The sequence below is a fragment of the Triticum urartu genome, chromosome 1 (assembly GCF_003073215.2).
Source record: "Triticum urartu cultivar G1812 chromosome 1, Tu2.1, whole genome shotgun sequence".
Lineage (NCBI taxonomy): Eukaryota > Viridiplantae > Streptophyta > Magnoliopsida > Poales > Poaceae > Triticum > Triticum urartu.
The window spans coordinates 558,061,631-558,065,658 of NC_053022.1; the positions used below are offsets into that span (position 1 = coordinate 558,061,631).

Sequence of the window (4,028 nt, forward strand, 5' to 3'; positions counted from 1 at the left end):
AGTCACCCGAGCTTGCCGCGCACCATGTGGACATGGCCAATGACACAACGTCTGCCCTAGATGCTGAGTCTGGTGTCCCGCGACCAGCGAGAAATGTGTGAGAAGAAAGCCAGTGTAAGATTATGCCGTTGATGATGAGAAAATTGATGCAGTCGCTGGTCTAGCTTATCGGGTCAGTGACACCACGTCTTCCCAGGCCGCCGGCACCATGGCCTTCAATCCTACAGCCAGCGGTACTGCATCCAAGCATGAAGCTGGCCGCTTCCTACGTCATCCTCCTTGTTGAGGTCGTGAGCTTCATGCTTTTGGCCTTCGTCCTTGACATGTGCTTTGTGCATGGTTGACGTTCGTCAACCTGTTCCCGCTTAATTGCCGCAAACTTATTCTATTCCATCTTAGCCTGAGCTTCCTCGCATGTGCCATGAGCCCATGGCAGAGTTGTGGGGCCGAAATAAATGTGATTCATTGTTTCTACGTTGTATACTTCTCGTATTGGTTAGAATCAAAAGTAAATTGCATTAAGTACATCCATCCCAAGACAATAATGGACGTGCAGATTTCGGAGGGCTGCGTCGCTGATTGATCCTAGTCCACTTCCATCTTGTACGTGCATATAGGGGTATCCCTCCAACCCTATCATCCCTCGTGGGTGGCTTTTGAACTGATTTAATAAAGAGATTTTGTTATTTAAATATCAGTGTGGACAAGCCATCATTTGCAGTGTTCATCTTTGTCCTTCCTTCCGTTGACAACTAGTGCAGGGACGGATCTCTAATATTAAAGGGGAGTTGATCGTTTGCTTCCTCGCATTCAGGGATTAACCTTCTCCACGTACGTACCCCATTGGTTTCTCCCCTCCCTTCCCACAAAAGGAAATGCTTCGACCCATAGCTTTGCCCCTGTTTTTTACTTCCATTTACAACGAAAATGCCACTATGTCGAGTCATGCAAAAAACGATACACCCCAAGAGCTATTCGTGTCTCTCATTGGGTGAGCCACTCGTCTTCCCAACTACCCTTACACGCGCTAGGGTTTCAATACCGCCGCCACATGGGAGCTCCTCGATAGTCCCCACCTCATGCCACTCCACCCCCACCCCCACTTCATTCCCCACCTATCGCACTCGCCTCTCCTTCCAACTAACTTACGCCAATGGTTGTCGGTGAACTCGCCTTCCCTGCCGGTTTTGCCTGGTTTTGCCAATGGCTGCAGTTCCTAGACGACCGGGATATGCCTTCCATCGAGCCATTTATTTAATGTTTTAATCTAAGGTGGTGGTGTTCCGGCCACCAGTCATATGATTATGATCACATTTTTCTTGTCAAAGAAATTGGTCTGATGTAATTATGTGCTGGAAAATACATCAGAAATAAAGCAAAAATATTTACATGAAAGGAATAGGCGGATGAACATCTCAGTCATGAGTGGAAAATCAAGCAACAATGGGAACACATTGTTGGAACAACAATTGTTTTGAACAGACCCAATTGATTGACATACTACAAGATTATATCGTCATGTAGTTATAAGTATTATCATCCAAATGTTAACATATGCATATTGCGTTATACCATGAGAGTATCATGTCCCTTCGTGCGGGACGATATATTTTGGGGTTTGTCAACATCACGTGTAACATAGTGGTTATAACTGCTAACCTCTAATTAGCTAGGATTGAGAAACAAATGGGGGTTCAAGATTTTGGGAGAAGCTCGGGAGTGGTCCGATGATGGGATAATCTTGCAAAAGAACAGGCCCTCGGGTGGATTAGTAAATAGTGAAAAGGGACTTGATAGCTGAAATTGGTCTGATGTAATTATGTGCTGGAAAATACATCAGAAATAAAGCAAAAATATTTACATGAAAGGAATAGGCGGATGAACATCTCAGTCATGAGTGGAAAATCAAGCAACAATGGGAACACATTGTTGGAACAACAATTGTTTTGAACAGACCCAATTGATTGATATACTACAAGATTATATCGTCATGTAGTTATAAGTATTATCATCCAAATGTTAACATATGCATATTGCGTTATACCATGAGAGTATCATGTCCCTTCGTGCGGGACGATATATTTTGGGGTTTGTCAACATCACGTGTAACATAGTGGTTATAACTGCTAACCTCTAATTAGCTAGGATTGAGAAACAAATGGGGGTTCAAGATTTTGGGAGAAGCTCGGGAGTGGTCCGATGATGGGATAATCTTGCAAAAGAACAGGCCCTCGGGTGGATTAGTAAATAGTGAAAAGGGACTTGATAGCTTGATACTAGGATTTGCTACTCCGATGATGGAGTGATATTCTTTGGGGCCTCTCAGTGTGAAGGTATCCATCATCATCTGGACAGACACAACACGACTTGTTCACGGGGATCCAGAACATGGGAACAAGAAATGAGAACAGAACATGTAACAAAGATAATAGGTATAGTGATCAAAAGTTGATTCACGGGGATACCAATAAATCTCACCTCGAGTTTGGTAAAGTATCACGAAGCAAAGGGAATACCAGAAGGGAACAACAGGTTCAGTCGATATCAACAGTCTTAAGAAACAACATAGAACACCTCTCCCTGAGCCCATGTTAATGGAGGGGTGCGCGGGGAGGGAGGGTTGTATTCTTCCCATATTTGCATGTTCGGTCCATGTGAATGTTACCATAACGTTGTTTTGGTGCATAGGATCATTCTTCAAAACAATGAAAAATTAAACTCGCCATGCTCCTGTTAATGGCCGGTTAAGAACATTCCTTCAGAGCAAAAGAAACGCCCCCGCATCGTCCTAGCGGTTGACACGGGCGGCGATCCCACCGCCGCCCCTCTAGCCCCGCCCTACACCCCCTCCCCAGTCACAGCCGGCGGTGGTGCCGCAATGGCAAAGCCCGAGGAGGTGGTCGCACTAGTAGAAAAAGGGCCTTCAGTCCCGGTTCATAAGGGCCTTTAGTCCCGGTTCTGGAACCGGGACTAAAGGGCGCGGCCACGTGGAGCTCCACCTTTAGTCCCGGTTGGTAACACCAACCGGGACTAAAGGAAATTTTATGATTTTTTCTTTTGAATTTTTTTTTGAAATTTTTTTTGAATTTTTTTTATTTTCAAATTTTTGAAGTTTTTTAACCTCTAGTCTGTAATCACCACCCCTCATCACTTCTCAATTTATCCTCTAATCACCCCTCATCATTCCAAATCATCTAACTTCCCGAACGGTCACCCATCCTCCCACTCCCCCAGCCTGAGAACGCTTAACTTCCGGGTTCTATTCTCCCTCGCTCCAAGTCTGCACTTGTTGTTTTCCTGACAATACTAAGATGTCAATCATATTAACCTTCAGGAATTTAAGCGTCACATGGTCGTATCGCCAAGAACAGCATGGACTCCAATTGGAGAGATGTTTCCTTTCCAGGCGTGCGCTCGTATCGTTAACACATGGATGGCTCTGTCTACTACAAAGAAGGGCATCGTAACCATCTCTAAGTATCTTGGGCGCATGAAAGCGCTCGATGGTGGGATGGCATCTACAGGAAAACCCATGAACGATGACGACATGGTGTCCTACATCCTCGCGGGAGTCGACTTTAGCTACATGTCCTTCATCTCCTCCATCTGCACCAGAACCGAGTAGATCACAGTCAGCGAGCTGTACTCTCAGCTCACTAGCTTTGAGAATCGACTCACCACTCCTCTGCCAAGGGTGCTACACGAGGAGCTACAACAGGTTCGGTCATGGTAGCGGTAGTCGTAGTGGACGCGGTAGAAATGGCGGCGGCTGTGGCCATGGAAGCCGCGACAAGGGAGGCCGCTACCGTGTCAATGGAGAATTCGTGACAAGTACACCCCATGACCAAGTTCATATTACTAATGGACAAGATATGAAGATCAGCCATATTGGCCTATCTACTCTTCGTACTCCCACTCGTGATCTTCATCTTAAAGACATGGTGCATGTTCCTAGTGCTACTCACAATTTAATCTCTGCTCATTGTTTGTCCATGGACAATCATAACTTTTCTTCAAGTTCACCCATG

The 4,028-nt window shown here is 45.5% G+C and overlaps 1 pseudogene; it reads left to right on the top strand.

Moving 5' to 3' along the window:
• Positions 1–3,529: 3,529 nt before the first annotated feature.
• LOC125533334 lies at positions 3,530–3,668 on the top strand (annotated as a pseudogene).
• Positions 3,669–4,028: the final 360 nt, after the last annotated feature.